This window comes from Schistocerca serialis, unplaced genomic scaffold (assembly GCF_023864345.2).
Source record: "Schistocerca serialis cubense isolate TAMUIC-IGC-003099 unplaced genomic scaffold, iqSchSeri2.2 HiC_scaffold_1353, whole genome shotgun sequence".
Classification (NCBI taxonomy): domain Eukaryota; kingdom Metazoa; phylum Arthropoda; class Insecta; order Orthoptera; family Acrididae; genus Schistocerca; species Schistocerca serialis.
The window spans coordinates 11,582,928-11,600,181 of record NW_026047573.1 but is presented as its reverse complement, the minus strand read 5'-3'; positions in this window follow the sequence as shown (position 1 = coordinate 11,600,181).

Below are 17,254 nucleotides of genomic sequence, written 5' to 3'. Positions count from 1 at the left end.
TGTGGTAGCATCCTGTGCGGCCCAGTAGACAGGGGGTGGTGGGCAGTGCATGCGCTCATTCTTTGCGTGTCTGTTGTATTATTTTGTGGGCTGGCCTGTAGGCCATGCTATGCATTACTTAGACAGTTTACAAGTAGTGAGCGTGCCTGCAGAGCGTTTTACATGCGTTAATTTGATAATTTACGAGTTGTTTTCGTGTCTGCACTTCAGTGTACTGCACTATTTCGGTGATTTATGAGTAGTTTACAGGTCTATGAGCTGTGTGTTGCATTATTTTGGTAATTTACGAGTTGTTTGCATATCTGTACATCAGTGTACTGCATTATTTCCGAGTAGTTTGCAGGTCTGCAGACCGTTTATTGTGACTCCAAGCACATCAGGGCGAGTACTTCTTTTATCATTGTGATACATGAATTACGTGAAATCTGTCCCTAAATAAATTGTTCCAAAATAAATAAAGTACACTCCTTCCTCTCTCCAACAGCCCAGTGCTGGCTGAGCCATTTTCCCACCATTTTCCCCTCCAGACCACCATATTGGATTATGTCATAGGAGGGACGATAGCACTCTCTGGTGGCAGTATTGTGTACTAGGGCAGTTGGACTCCAGACTTCATGGTGGACACACTGGATGGCAGTACTGCCTCAAATTGTTTAAATAATGACTGCATGCAAAATAAAGACTTACGTCCATCCTATGCGGCAGAGGCCAAGTCCTTTTCCCACCAATTCCTAGGAATAGGTGGTGGTCGGATGACTTAGGTTAGTGGAGGTAGCCCAAGTGACCTATTTTCCTGCCACTTTCTTAGGTTAGTAGAGGTATCCATGGTGTGTTGCAGCGTTCTGATGAAATTTGAATTTCCCACCATTTTGTGGGGGAGGGGAGGGGATGGGGTGGAGAGAAGAGGGTTAGGTTAGTGGAGGTAGCCCAATTAACATAATCTTGCCGCCAAAATTCAAATTTCCAGCCAAAAGCGGTCATTTTCGATAGTGGTACTCGTGTCATCATCTGACATCATGTATGCCATCTTGGATGATGTCATCACCACCATGTTGGTCACATCTGGCAACAATGGACAGTGGGGCAGAACGAAGTTTGCTCTACTTCTTTTCTGGCCATCCAGGACTGCCCTGCCACATGGAAAGTCATGGAATTGAAGTCAGTTCTCAGGAAGATGAGACATTGTATCCGATTTTTCCCAGCACACCTCGCATCGTTGCTCTATTCCATCGGTTGTGAATGGACAATGTGTCTTTTGTTTGGACTAAAGATTGTCAGGATGCATTCCAGTAACCTATAAATGCCTTTTTGAGTGACAGGTGACTTTCTCTTTTAGATCCTGTTAAGCCAGTGGTTTTTGCAGTGGACACCTCTTCGTAGAGAATCAGACCTGTATTCTCGCACATATTTGCTTTACAGCAAAGTCCGAGCACTTTGGCTTCCAAGACTCAATGTAACTATTCCCAGATCAATAACGATGCACTCACTATTATCTATGGCATGAAAAAGTTTCACCATTATCTGTCTGGTCGGAAGTCTCACCTAGTGATGGACCAGAAGGTAGGTCAGTCTTTGATTCATCCATCGAAACCTCTTCCGTCGTGTACGGCTCAGAAGCTGCAACTCTGGGCTTTGTTATTGTCACAATATCAGTACGAGGTATTGTACCGATCCATGTCGAAGCATGCTGACGCCTTCTCTCGGCTTCCTATTGGTTCTGATTCTGAATTCGACTCTACTGCCGCATCTTGTTGTCAGACAGATACGCGGGGCACTGAACTCTTACTGAATTTTCCACTGCACTATTGGAAAACTGGTCAGGCCACAGAACCAGAGCCTGACAGGTACCTTTTGTTGCACTGCATCTGTACTGCTTGGCCTCCTTCTGTGAAAAACATTCAGAATTTCTTTGTGTGCCACTATTTTGTCGTCAGCATAACCTCTCCGTCCAAGATGCTGTGACTTTATTACGAAATGACTGGAAAGTAGGATGTGCTTATTTCTAAAGTGTTGCAAAAAGCTCCTACAAGAACATTCAGGAATTGGAAACACGAAACATGTAGCGTGCCGGCACTTCCATGGACTGGTATGCACGCCCATATTCAGCAGATGATGTTCACAGACTTGCACATAGGGTGAAACCCTCCTCGCCCCTTAGCAAACGTTTTCAGCTTGGCCAAAGTCTCAGTCGCCATGGCATCATGTGCATATTGACTCTGCTCGTCCCTTTTGGAACGCTAGTTGGCTTACTGTAGACAATTCTTTTACCAAATATCCGTTTGCAGTGCCCATGAACTTGACTACGTTGCGTAGTCCCATTCAGCCTTTGTCATCAATTTTCTCCTTGGAAGGTTAGCCAGAAGTGTGGCTCACAGGCAACTGACCACAGTTTACAGCTTAGAACTTCGAATAATCTTGTATAGTCTGTAGTATCACTCACCATACCACTGTTCCGTTTCATCATTAGTTGAATGAAGAACCTGAATGATTTGTGCATACATTCAAGATAGTTTTGTTTGTGGGGGGTTGAAGGGACCAGACTACAAAGGCAATCAGTCCCTTTTTTCACGACCATGAAACACCCACAAGGAACAAAAACAAGCAACAGAGATGACAAGGGACGACACAGGACAAGAAAGGCACAGACAAAGACCAGACAAAAGGATTAAAAGCACAAAGTGGTTGGTGGACCATGGAAACAAAAAAGGAAAAGCCAACCACAAAGAGGCACACCAAAACCCCTATCTAAAACAATAGGCCAAAGGCCAGACGCAACACAAAATCGGACAAACCCTCAGATTGAGCGATAAAAATCCCACACTCGAATAAAACTCAAAACTAAGCCTGCCATTTCAGCATCATCCGTAAAAACAGCAGGGAGAGTATCAGGCAGCACAAACGTCTGCCTGAGTGCCTTTGAAAGTGGACAGTCCAACAAAATTTGAACCTCTGTCAACACTAATCCACAGCAACATAGAGCCAATCTCCAGGGCCAAGGCACTGATAGCCTGTTTGGGCAGCCTGTCAACAATGTTCAATACCTGGGATGCTGACATGACCCATGGTCCACACAAAAACCATGAAATGGCTACAACTGGCAAAAGTATGGATGGACTCCAGGATAGCCATCACCAGACAAGAGCGAGGAAAACACTGATCAATAGCTTGTAAAAGGCTCAGAGAGTCACCAAAGATGACGAAGAACTCACCTAATCAGAACAGATATACTATAGGGCGTGAGAGATGGCTACGTACTCGGCAGTGAAAACACTGCAGCCATCCGGCAATGAGCCTTGTTGAGAATGATCCCCAAGAGTAATAGCATAATCAGCTCGAACAGCAACCATCGTCAGTATAGACCACGTCAGAGCCACAAAACGTGGCAAGGATGGAAAGAAAGCAGCAGCAGTGGGTCTCAGGAGCGACTGAGTCCTTCGTGCCCTGTGCCAAATCCAGCTGAAGGCGAGGACGGGGCACACACCATGGGTGTATACGTATATGGGCCCAGAAAACAGGTGGAAGAGAGAAGAATTCAAGCCCAAAAAAAAGAGCCCAGGTGTGAACTGTGATGGTACACTCTGACTAGGGCCACCATTCGGGAAGATGGACGACCGAGTTGCGGAACAGGAGACCGTAATTTTGATGTCTGGGCAAGCTACAAACATGTGCAGCATAAGCGGCCAGTAGTCATCGGCGCCGGATCCGCAATGGCGGGGCACCAGCCTCCACAACGAGTATGCTGTTTACAGGGCTTATGCCGAAAGTTCCAGTTTTGAGTAGGATCTCGCAGTGAAGTATGGGGTCAAGCAATTGCAACACGGAAGGCGATGACAAACTATAAGGCAGGCTCGCATAATCGAGACAGGACTGAATCAGTGCCTGATACAGTCGTAGAAGGGTAGACCGATCGGCACCACAGCTGGTGTGATGCAAGCAACGAATAACGTTAAGATGACACCAACACGTTTGTTTAATCTGCCAAATATGAGAGAGCCAAGTCAACTGGGCACCAACAAGCCCAAAAACAGATGCATCTCCACCATGGCAAGAGGTTCACTGTCAAGATAAAGCTGTGGGTCAGCGTGAACAGTACGACGCCAACAGAAATGCATGACACAGGTCTTGGCAGTCGAGAACTGGAAGCCGTCTATGATGGCCAAAGACTGCACCCTGCGGATAGCGCCCTGTAGCTGCCGTTCAGCAACTGCAGTGCCAGTGGAGCTATAGTAAGGCAAAAGTCATCAACATTCAAATAAGCCAATACAGACGTTCCCACAGCTGCAGCTAGCCCATTGACACCAACTAAAAAGAGGTATACACACAAGACAGAGCCTTGTGGGACCCCATTCTCCTGGCCTTAGGAGGGACTATGGGAAGGACCAACGTCCACATGGAATGAATGAAGCGACAGAAAATTTTGAATAAAAGTCGGAAGTGGGCCCCTTAAACCCCACCCATGAAGTGTGGTGGTGATGTGATGTCACCATGTTGTATCGTATGCCTTCTGCATGTCAAAAAAGATGGCAACCTGTCGGCGGGATAATGCTGTACACATGGCTAACTCCAGGCAGACCAGATTATCGGTGACATAGCGGCGCTTGCGGAACACGCCCTGGACTGTAGCCAAAAGGCCCCAAGACTAAAGTTGCCATCTCAACCTCTGGCTCACCATGCATTTGAGCAATTTGCATGGAACATTGATGAGGCTAATGGGGCAGTAGCTGTCCACCTCCAGTGAGTTCTTGCCAGGTTTCGGCACAGGGTTAATGACGCTTTCCTGCCATTGTGATGGGAACTCACCCTCAACCCAGATACAGTTGAAAAGTGTTGGAGGCGTCGCTGGCAGTTAACTGAGAGGTATTTAAGCATCTGATAGTGGATGCCATCTGGCCCAGGATCCATATCAGGGCAAGCAGCTAAGGCACTTTGGAATTCCCAGTCACTGAATGGAGCATTGTACGATTTGGGGTGCAGTGTATGGAATGAAAAGCTCTGACGTTCCAACCACTCTTGCAGGGAGTGGAGGGCCTGTGGGTAATTTATAAAAGCAAAAATCTGAGTGTAATGCTCCGCTAAGATTTCTGCATTTGTGTTGGTGTCAGTACAGACTGCTCGATTCAGGGAAACCCAGGTACGCCTAATCTTGGTCCAAACGTGAGATGGAGAGGTATGGATACCAATGGTGGAGGCATACCATTCCCAGCACTCCTGCTTCCGTCAGGGAATGAGGCATCGGGCTCTGGCATGGAGCCACTTAAACTCAATGAGGTGGTACAGTGATGAGTGCCACTTATGACGTTAGAGGGCCCGCCTGTAATAGCAAATCGCCTCAGAGATCTCTGGTGACCAGGCACAGTTCTCTGCCGACGGGACCCAGAAGAACAGGGAATTGCCGATTCCACTGCAGAAACGATGCCGGTGGTGACTGTGTGAACCACCACATCAATGGCATCATGAGAAAGAGCCTCAATAGTGGCAATGGAGGCAAACAAGTCCCATTCAGCCTTATTCAAAGCCCATCTGGGTAGGCGCCCAAGTGTGTGACACTGGGTTAGTGACAGAAAGATCGGAAAGTGGGCACTACCGCACAAGTCATGCACACTCCACCAGACAGGGGGTAGAAGGCCAGGGCTGCAGACCAAAAGGCCAATGGATGAGTACGTGCCATGCACCACACTGAAATGTGTGGAGGCATCATTATTCAAGATAGAACGGTCGAGCTGTGCCAACACTCGTTCAACGACAGTGCCTTGGGCTGTTGCCACCAATCCACCCCACAAAGGGTTAATGGCGTTAAAGTCGCCCAGTAATAGAGAAGGTGGTGGCAGCTGGGCTAACAGCGCTGCCATAGATGCTGTAGGACATCACCATCCAGTGGAAGATAGAGGCTGCAGATAGTAACAGCCTGAGGCGTCCACACCCTAACAGCAACAGCTTCTAAAGGTGTTTGAAGAGGGACACACTCGCTATAAAGAGAGTTAAGGACATAGACGCAGACAACACCAGATAGCCTCTCATAAGCTGCCCGATTCTTGTAATAACCCCAATACCCATGGAGGGCAGGGGTTCACATCACCGGAAACCAAGTTTCCTGGAGGGCAATGCAGAAGAAAAGTTGAAGGCTGAGAAGTTCTCAGAGCTCAGCAAAATGGTGGAAAAACCACCGCAATTCTACTGGAGGATAATAGCATTGTGAGGCTGGGAAGGCAATGAACATTCAATGAGGCAGTTTACACCTCAGAGTCACCTCCTGCCACCAACGTATTGCTTTAACAGTCTGTATCTATTGTGTCTGAGGGTTCAGTGAGATCCAGGTCCACAGCGGACACCAGAATCTTCACCTCATCCTCAGACACAGAACTTGTAGGCAGCGGTGGTGTAGGTGCCATTGCAGTGCCTTGGATCTGGGTGATATTTTGCTTTTTTGGTTTCTCTCACTGCCCCTTAGGTTGATCACACTGGGACTGAAGAGGACCGTGAAGCCCTACAACCAGCTACCTGTGGTTGCTTCAGCCACTGGTGGGTCAGCTCTACCACCGGTAACAACCTCAGAAGGGAGTGACCCAAGGGAACCCTTCCTAGTGAGGAGCCAAAGAAATAATATGCTTCTCTGGCTCGAAAGTGGGGATGTATGTCCCTGATGGTGAAGGTGGGGGGGGGGGTGTTACTGCTCCCAATGTCGGTGGTGCAGGAGCAACAGGAAGGGTTGTGCCCCCACCCCCCATGGGTGATGTGGCAGGTGTAGTCTTACAGCTCGGAGAGCCGACTGGAATTCGCTTAACTGATGAGGGTACTGTTGTCGTTGCGGTGGCATAAGAGGAAGTCGTTTGCACAGGATGGACTCGTTCAAATTTCCTCTTAGCCTCAGTGTAGGTCAGTCGGTCCAGGGTCTTACATTCCATGATTTTCCCCTCTTTCTGTGAAATTCTTGAGTCCGGCCAGCAAGGTGAATGATGCTCTTTGCAGTTGACATAGATGGGAGGCGGGGCACATGGAATATTGGGATGTGATGGGCGTCTGCAAGATCGACATGTCAGGCTGGAAGTACAACACAATGACATACAGACGAACTTCCAGTATTTAAAGCACCACATCGGGAGAGGGATATAGAGCCTGATGTCACAGCAGTAGACAGTCACCTTGACCTCCTAAGGCATGGCCCTTGAAGGCCATGATGAAGGTGCCGGTGGCAACCTGATTATCCCTCATACACCGATGAACGAGCAGGACAAAATGAACACCTCGCCGCTCCAAATTGGCGCGCAGCTCGTCTTCAGACTGCAAAAGAAGGTCCCTGTTGAATATAATGCCCTGGACCATATTTAAGCTCTTGTGGGCCATGATGGTAACAGAAATATCCCCCAACCTGTTACAAGCGAGTAATGCCAGTGACTGGGCAGATGGTGCTCTTTTTATCAAAACTGCCTTTGAGCGCATTTTGGACAAGCCCTCCATCTCCCCAAACTTGTCTTCTAAATGCTCTAGAAGGAACTGAGACTTCATCGTCATGAAAGACTCTCCATCAGCTCTCGTACAAACCAGGTACTGGGGCGAATAAGTCTCACTGCTATTCTTAGCCTTTTGCTCCTCCCATGGTGTGGCCAGCGAGGGGAACGATTTTGGGTCATACTTCTGTGCATTGAACTGAGCCCTAGAACGCTTAGAGACTGCTGATGTCTGACCACCAGCAAGAGATGATGTACCATGCTTCATTGACGGCGATCCGCCCGGATGCCACCCAATCCGACCAAGAGCCCTCCCCACAGGCGCCATGCAGCCTCAGCAAGGGCCACCTGGCAGGATGGTCATTGCTGGGAGTCTCAGTGCCCCAGGGAGATAGGGATCTACTCCTCGGCGTACGTGGGGGGTGAACAGCACAGTCATCAGCAGAGCGATCCCTAGGTCTACAACCAGCTAGGTACATGGCAGCCCCACCACAACAGACCGTCTACCGTGCTGGATAACAGGTGCAAAGAAGACCACGGTCGTCGTCGGCGCAGAAGGCGAGACTGCATAGTGGATGGGGGAAACCGCACCCAGGAATGTAGCCTCACTCAAGAGATGGAGAATGAGCAGGGCTGCAATGGGACGACGAGAAACGGGGCTTATGATCTCATTGCCCTATGGACACGATGCACCGTGCAAGGCGCCCTTCCCCAATTGGCACGCTCTTCAGGAAAATTACCTAATATGAAGGTCAAGCCCTACTGGGGGACCATGACATAAAGGCCGAAACGTGTGAGACTCCTTTTAGTCGCCTCTTAAGACAGGCAGGAATACCGCCTATTCTAACCTCCGGACCCGCAGTGGGATACATTCAAGCAACACACGAACAAAATACATTCCCGCCACACGGGGGAGCAAGCGCTGCAGCTCCTTCTCGCCACGTACTGCTCCCATTCCCGTGACGGTTCGTTGCCGGCGGAGCTTCTACATGGCCGGCGCCACCGCACGCTGCTTCAGTTGCTGCACCCACCACAGAACACGACGCCTCCCACGCTACGCAAGTATCGCTTTGCAGCTAGTGAGTATACTCTATTCACATTTTTTCTTCGCACCAGACACGGATGAGAGAACAGCCGTTCGAAATGTGGGCTCCTGAATGCATTTAATTCGAGGTCCTGATGGCTTACTGCGCCGCCATCAGAACGAGATTCTTGCTAGTCGATTGTGAGACTCTTCCGCAGATTTTCGTCCGCAGATTTTCTTCCGCAGATTTTCTGTTCCCAGATTCGCGTCCTACCGTGATACTGTGAGTGGCAAGAAACCGATGGAGCTGGACCGACGAACACGCCAATGGAACGACACCTCCAGGAAGACAGCGTTGAGCGCCCCATGTCAACGCCACCCATCGGTCGGCCCCAGTTCGGTCGCAGACTTAGGGAGCATTAGCACTGAGTAATAGGAAGACGATTCTATCAGTAGTAATAATGTATGAATGTAATTTCATGTATGAGGCACGGCAAGCACAGGAAGCCATCTCACAACGAAAAGAGTTCGGTTTTATTTATTTCCTCTTTAGAAATAAAAAGTTCTACTAATTGAAAACTATTACGTACAGACTATTTTAGATTCTTGCCACCGGCCATCGCAACTTCTCTCCTTTTTTTTGTGGGTGCTGGCCCCACAGAAGGTGATGCAACAGTCAGTAAGACAAAACTGATTATTTTAGAAACTCCTCAAAGGCATGAACTGACGGTTTTATGCAACGCTCATGTCATGAATGAAAAACACAATACTTTCATTAATCAAACCACGGATTTAGTTTAAAGTCGTTTTTCCCCAAAAGTATCCCAGATTAGTCTGAAGTCTACAAAGAGACCATATGTTTCTGAAAGATTAAAGACAACCAGTACAATTAATAGGAAACAGTACCTACGAGTCACAAACAGGTCTGATGTTGATGGTATTCCATAATATCGCAGGCACTAACACAGAATATTATGCAAATGCGTTATGAGAGAAAGATAGGCACGTCAGGTGACACAATGAAGACAATCTATGATATAGTGAAGGAGAAATGTAATATAGCCGCATAAGAAGTGGACGAGATAGCATTAAGATTAGAGGATGCTTTCGTGACGAATGTGAACAGTGTTGCGAAACTCATTAACAAGAGTCTCATGAATGTTGCTGAACAAATGGGATTGTCAGGTTCAGTAGGCTCTACCACGGAATACCTTAACCCAGCCACTATTAAAAAGAGTAGGAACCTCAGTATAAAACTAATGTCCAACACAAAAGCTTTAAAATCAAAAAATTCTTATAGTGGAAATAACATATCAACAGAGTTATCTAAAGAGTGTTGTTTAGAGTTTAGTAACATACAAAATTATTTGTGTAGCCAGTTATTTATCAGTGGAACTTTTCCCAAACGGCCGAAATAAGCTGAAGCTGAAGACTTGAGGTCCAGAAATACTGCCAAACTTCTATCCAATTTTCTTTTCTCGCCATTATCAAAAATTATAGTTAAAGAATTATACGGTTCACTACTTGTTCATTCGGCAATAAATAATTTAATGTCAAAAGCACAGGTTGGACTCCTCCAGGTTGTAGATACTGAGAACGACGTTTACACACACAGCGATAATGTACTTTGTTCTTTAGCTGTATATTATAGGCTACTGGTATATTTTGTGATGGGTCGAATCTATCTGACTGTGTAGATGATTATATTTTACGTAACCTAAAATATTATGGTGTAATAACAAACGCTGCAAAATGATTCAAGTCTTTAAATGCGAATATTTTAGGTTAGGCTTTACCGTTACTGATGCCAATCACCGTTTATTTATCTCCACGACGAATTTCAAAGGTTTAAACCTCCATATCAGGCTGATTTACATTTGTTAGTATGACATACACCAAAGAGCCAAAGAAACTAGTACACCTGCCTATTATCGTGTAGGGCCACCTTGAGCACGCAGAAGTGCCTCAGCACGACGTGGCATGGACTCGACTAAAGTCTGAAGTAGTGCTGAAGGGAACTGATACCATTAATCCTGCAGGTCTGTCCACAAATCTTCTGAACAGCACATTGCAAAGCATACCAGATTGCCCAAGAATGTTCATGTCTGGGGAGTTTGGTGGTAAGCGGAAATGTTTAACCTCAGAAGAGTGTTCCTGGATCACGGCGTAGCAATCCTGGACGTATGGGGCGTCGCATTGTACTGCTGGAATTGCGCAAGCCCGTCGGAATGCTAAATGAACATGAATGGATGCAGATGATGACATAGAATACTTACGTAGGTGGCACCTGTCAGAGTCGTATCTAGATGTATCAGGGGTTCCGTATGACTCCAATTGCAGGCGTCCCATGCCACTGCAGAGCCTCCACCAGCTTCAACAGTCCCCTGCTGACATGCAGGATCTATGGATTAATGACGTTGTCTCCATACCCGAACACGTCCATCCGCTCGATACAATTTGAAACGATACTAGACCGACCAGGCAACATGCTTCCAGTCATCAACAATCCAATGTCGGTGTTTACGACACATACGAGGCGTAAAGTTTTATGTCATGCAGTCATCAAGGGTACACGAGTGGGCCTTATCTATGATATTTCGTTGCATGGTTCGCACGCTGACATGTTGATGGCCCAGCATTGAAATCTGCAGCAATTTGGCCGAGGGTTGCACTTCTGTCACACTGAACGATTCTGTCCAGTCGTCGTTGGTCCCGTTCTTGCACAATCTCTTTCCGGCGGCAGTGGTGTCGGAGGTTTTATGTTTTACCGGATTCCTCATATTCACGATACATTCGTGAAATGGTCATACGGGAAATTCTCCACTTCATCGCTACCTCGGAGATGCTGTGTCCCATCGCTCGTACGCCGACTGTAACACCACTTTCAAACTCACTTAAATCTTAATAACCTGCCATTGTAGGAGCAGTAACAAATCTAACAACTGCACCAGTCCCTTGTTGTCTTATATAGGCGTTGCCGAACGCATCGCCGTATTCTGTCTGTTTACGTATCTCTCTATTTTAATACGCGTGCCTACACCAATTTCTTCAGAGCGTCATTGTATGTGTGTATTGTGTTAAAATTTTTGGAGGAACGTACTTTCACCACCGTAACGCATCACATGTGTACTGTCATATTTTGTAAACAAAAATTGCGTCTGAAGACTATTAGGTACAAGGATCAAATCACAAAAGAGGACAATTATCAGAAAGTACAAAGAGTATACAGCATAACATCATTATTACAGAATAAGCTTGAAAGGTTTTTAAAGATCTTTTTTTCGAGGTGCTGAGCACATGAGTTCGAGCAAATATTTGAAATGATATATAAATCCGATTTTGTCAAGCTTAAACTTCATACTTGTTTATATAACCCGGTGACATAATGAAAAATTTAAGAGCAATAATTATTTTGGCTACAGTGGTAAAATTATACATAAATAACAATTTTTGTTGGTATTCTCAGATAGGATTGAAAGGCTAGAGGCAGGGAGAGAGGAAGAGAAACAGAGAGAGAGAGAGGGTAGAAAGAGTGATTGGATGAGAAGAAACTTTCCAAACCGAGGGGTTCTTAAGATTGTATCTGTTACACGCAATAATTGTGTGGAGGCAAACATTTTCTCTTAGATGGCCAACCTTTTCAAACAACCCTCACACCATATCCAGTCACTGTAATAAATATACATTCACACAGATATAGCTTATAACAAGAGTAGGAAACATGACAGAAAATGGTAGACGAAATAAGCACTGCCTCGGGATGAGTGACCTTGACCTTGTTACATCCTCATATGCACAGTCAGTATAAGCCACTGAGTGTTAATATGGTAACCTCGCCATACATAAGATCCACCTTCATCTTCACAGCTTCCTCAGTCTGGCTCAAATATCGAACAAACGAGGCATCTTTCGTATCGTATGCTCATGTGACACAGACCAAGAGACAACCATTGCGAATCAGTACTCACTATTCAACGTACTATGACAGAACCACCCCTTATCCTGACAGCTGTGGAATCCTAGAAGTATAATAGAAACTTCTGAAAAATATAAATATCCACAACATGCCAGATCGTGCCTACAAATATCTTTCATAAAACTGGTTTCTATCAAAGAAGAACGTCACGCATCCAAGAAAACATCAAGTAAAATATCAAGTAAATCCTAACCATAACTGTCATAAATCATCCCATAGATCATTCTCAGCATGTGCTGAACCTCACAACATAGAAAATATCTACTCATAATCACGTGTCACAGTTTGAGACTCTTAAAAAAATGCAAGTTCTTGCCCCATATATTCTCATTATATCACACATTATTCAGATAATCCAATACTGCTACATCAAAACATTCATGATAATCATATGATGAAACTAGTCGTTCATCAAATCAGATCTGACACTCAAAAGTGCCTGTCTTTCAAATCCAATTGCACCTGGAATATCCAGGTACTACCCTGGCCTGATAGTGATGAACTTTGTTTATTGTGTGAGATACAATGTGGCAAGACCGTTGGTTATATTGCCATTCTTAGGGAAGAAACTAACAAAAACGTATGACTAAGGCTTCATTCATGAAAATAAATCTTCAAAACGTGGAAAAATACTCATAGGAGATCACTTGGAAGCAGCCTGGTTACACGAAGAATCTTAACTAGGACATAAGCACAAACTGTAGATATGTTACGCTGAATACCTTAACACGAGAAAATTTTGTACCTATTAAGTACCACACACACTGAGGTCTGCATCGACACTGCGCAAATTCTGTAGGTTCTAAGACTTGTATTGAACTTTTCATTGACATTGAAGTCATTAGAGACGGTCATTTAGCAACAAAAATTGATATATATTAGTGTTCAGCAAAAAATTTCGAGTTTTGAAGATTTACTCCTTCTTGGGACAGCATTAATAAAACCACTGTAAGTGTGAAGTCGCTTCTCCTTCCTAACGTTTGGTTTGCTTCCTCTTTATCTGTTCATTTTCATCGAAGCCTATGACAGGCTATGTAGCTAGTTAATCCTGTTCCTCCACTATCAGATTGACGACTAAATCGTGTTATACATTTACGGTAAATAATTCTAACTCAGATTTATGTCCCAACGTTGGTCTGACATGAACTGTGGGTCAGTGTGGCATCAACCAGCTCCTTCAAACAAACTGTTAGCTCTGTCCACAATCACTGGGCTATCCGAGCTCTACATACCACCAGCGGCCAGTTTGGCTACAGCAGTAGAAAGTTCATCAACCTTCTCTGATTCTTGAAATGCTATTATCTCTACTGACCTTTCATACTTCTACTCCATGTTCAAGATTTTCCAAAGCTGTCGCCTGACTAGTTACTTGCTCGTTAACCTGACTCGCTACAGCCTGACTTGGAGCAGCTTCTAGACTATTATGTAACTCAGATTGTTCCTTCCTCCACAAACATTAACCTCCTTCCAGAATGAGATTTTCACTCTGCAGCGGAGTGTGCGCTGATATGAAACTTCCTGGCAGATTAAAACTGCGTGCCCGACCGAGACTCGAACTCCAGACCTGTTCGAGTCTCGGTCGGGCACGCAGTTTTAATCTGCCAGGAAGTTTCATTAACCTCCTTGTCTGTCACTTCTTTTTAACTAATTTTTGACAGATATAATTTTCTTATATTTCCCACCACAAGTACTATTAATCTGTTTAGCTCTACCATTTCCTTTTATTCCAGTGCAATCTGTTGTTGCAACATGGGAATTTCATCCCCTTTGAAAACTAGAAATTTTCTAAACAAACATCTAAAGAGGGATAACATAGGGACTGGAGTAACATAAACCACATTCAGCTGAATTCAGGCTTCCTTCCCACAACAAGATAATATTAGTTTCAATGCAGGTTCACACTAAAGGGTAGAGTAATATTTCAGCAGGGCATTAACAACGAACACAAGCACTAGACGATGCAAACTGTACACCTGAGACAATTCAGATTTCTGGCATTAACTTGCTCATGCGACATTTACAAACATCATTATACACATCCCTGAGCAAATAAGTCCAATGAAGTCATGAAATCCATGTATCGGAATGTATATAGTACTCTCAAGAAATCTGAAAATAGTTATAAATTCCACTCTGGCCAAATCACAGTTGCCATCATCGTGCGGGATGGGGGACGAGAGGGTTAGAGGTATGTCCACTCTCCGCTCTACTAAGCTACCACTTCTCACCACTGAAAAGTACAATGATGAAACTGGCAATCTAAGTTGTGCTTACTACTCCACTGTAATTAAACTAATTGTTGCAACAGCCCACATAAAGCCAGTAATAAGTTTCGTTACAGATGCAGAAATCACCATCTGGCATCAGATAAACTCCAGATCCGTAAGAATGCTCAGTGACAAAGACACAACTCCATTATATTAGTTTTTGACTATTTTAGACTAGGCTTCCATACAATTCGGTACATTGAATGCACAGTAATATTTCGTAAAGTTACCAGAAACAAGCAATTGCACTCAGAACTTCAATATAGGTCTTAAATCAAGTGCACAGCTCGAAACATATTTATTAGAAATGTTTGCTTAACCTAAAACTAAGTTAGTACTGATTTCACAAGATCTTAAAGTGCAATCCAACGTCAGTACTATCACTCAACAAGTTCCGCCTACCGAAACATCACTATCTAACAGAAACTTCACTTAGCGATACCACTGACTTTGCTAATCCTGATAAATCCCTTGACCCGTCCTCCGTTCCTAAATATTATTCTCCTGCTAAACATTGAAAATCATCTTAAATCCACCTACCTGACAAAGGTTCTCTACAGAAAGTAGTGTTCTAGCAACTCACATTTGATCATTCAGTGCAAATACAAGTTCCTTTTGCAGAAAAACCCACGAACATTTTGCTTCTCCCAATTAAACAAGCAGAAAGTATGCAAATGTCCCAGTATTGAGTTGCCACTTCAAAACAACAATCCACAACGTTAGTTTCATAACATCAACCCAACATATTAATATATCAGCCCTCCTAGTTTGTAATTTATCTATACATAAGAAATATGGTACCACAGAAGAAGAGAACGATTGTAGTTTAGCAATAAGAGACGTAACTACACTCCGCCAAATGTGAGTGGACCATTCCCCTTAGTGTGCATTCAAAAGTCTCCTCTGACAACTTGAGAACAAAAATCCATACACATGTGTACCAGTTATTGTGTCAGTATTTAATAAGCAACATAGCAATAAGGATATAACTAACATAAGAAGCTGTGTAAGGATCGATTTAAGATGCATGACTGTAACAGTTATTCACTAGAGTATATTTCAAAATGGGTAAATTACCTTTCATTAACACAGACCAACTGCAATGACGTTCAAACATCAAGTGGAAAAAGAAAGCGCTATCAGAGAAGCACCATATTGTAAACTACAATTTACATCGAATAAACGGGAGATATTCTGTGGGATATTTTCAAAGTATTCATTCTTCTTGTATGTACGGAATCACTGTATTTTAAAACATTATTATGTATGGTTAGTGAGTTACAATAATTGTTCCGCGAGTAGATGGACATCTACACTAGAGGCTGCAATCTTACGAATATTATTTCGAATTCAACTTACGAGAAGAAAGAAAATATATGACAATGGTAATCGTCAACTCGGCGAAATTATATCACGCATTGTAATCCACGCAAATACATCACCAACATCAGAAACAAAAAATAGATTAAGTTTAAAAGCCTGCACATAAATGCAATGAAAGGTTGTCACTAAAAGTAAATTCATAAGTGTTCAAATAATTTAATTGTATTATAATGGTCTCCTCAGAGCAGACCTATAGTAAGATCTACAAATTTTCTTTGTGTTATTATACGCCTTACAATAGTAAACTTCATGTTTCCTTGTTTGACGCAGTGGAAATATTGGAATATGGGGGAAGACGAAACTACCAGGTGGTTATAATTAAAGTACAGCTGTTCACAAGGAGCAGTGTGACAGTACGGCAGGGAAACTTGGTAGATATTCCAATGCGTTTACTTGGATCTGAGTTACGTCGGGAAAAGGTTAGTTCCAGTTTTGATCAGCAGGTGGAAATCTAGGACTATCACTGCGAGAAGGACTTATAAAAACGTTTCCATATTTCGTGGAGTAGTGAACCCGTCAATGCTCCACAATTGCTAAATGAAATGGCGGCCACTGGGAGAGATCAACACACAAATGTGTGGAGTGGGAGGGCTAACCCATCAACAGCAACATCATTCACAGTTTTCATGATGACAATTCATTTTTACAAGTTTAACCAGCGAGTGCATGGACACAATTAAGAAAATTTCTTCGTGTATAAAATACATGAATGAAATGAAAATTACGCAGTAAATAAATTTTAGCTAAGAAAAATACATCACGACACACTGTAAACCAGACTTTACTAAGAATTTCAGTAAATTTTAGATTTAAGAAAGCTAGTGGCTAGCGCTTACTGAACTATCTATCAATAACAATTTATCTTTTCAAAAGAATTTGAATATTATTTACAATTTTAGAAAAAAATGTGCGCCTGGCTCTTAGCAAACTCTAGTAATAATCTTCCAATTAATAATTGTAATTAATAAACATGCTACACTGCACTCACTAAGGCTTTAATTTACAGCCGTTCAGGTTACAATGTATTTAGGAGCAAACAGGCCAGGTCGCTCACTAATGATTAAGTAAATATCAGCAGGTTAGTGCGAAGTATTCTCCCAACTTAAACGCTGACAGGCATCAGAGCAAAGAGAGATGTGCTTAACAAAGTAACAAAGTT